General features: G+C 64.0%; 1 pseudogene; it reads left to right on the forward strand.

The window, feature by feature from the left end:
• LOC145718397 (small nucleolar RNA SNORD116) lies at positions 1-46 on the forward strand (annotated as a pseudogene; the record flags this gene model as incomplete).
• Positions 47-311: the final 265 nt, after the last annotated feature.

Raw genomic sequence — 311 nt, forward strand, 5'->3', positions numbered from 1 at the left:
AATGAGTGAGAACTCCCTACCGTCGTTCTCATCGAAACTGAGGTCCAGCACGTTGTCTCCCCCAGGGAAGGTAGGAGTGAGGGACAGCTTCCCCTCGGTCACACTGTCGCAGGCACCACCAGCACAGACCACCAGCACCAGCACCAGCCCCAGCACCAGACCCAGCAGCTCCCAAGGGCCTCTGCATCGGAGAGCCTCGCGGAGGGCTCCGGGTCTGCGAGGCGTTTCCCCTCCTTAGCTGGGTGTTCACGGCGCGGAGGTCCTCAGGGCTGAGCCTGGACTTTGGTGGCATGTCGGGCAGCCAGCATGCC

The sequence above is a fragment of the Leptonychotes weddellii genome, unplaced genomic scaffold (genome assembly GCF_054177405.1).
Source record: "Leptonychotes weddellii isolate Sample4059 unplaced genomic scaffold, ASM5417740v2 HiC_scaffold_151556, whole genome shotgun sequence".
NCBI lineage: Eukaryota > Metazoa > Chordata > Mammalia > Carnivora > Phocidae > Leptonychotes > Leptonychotes weddellii.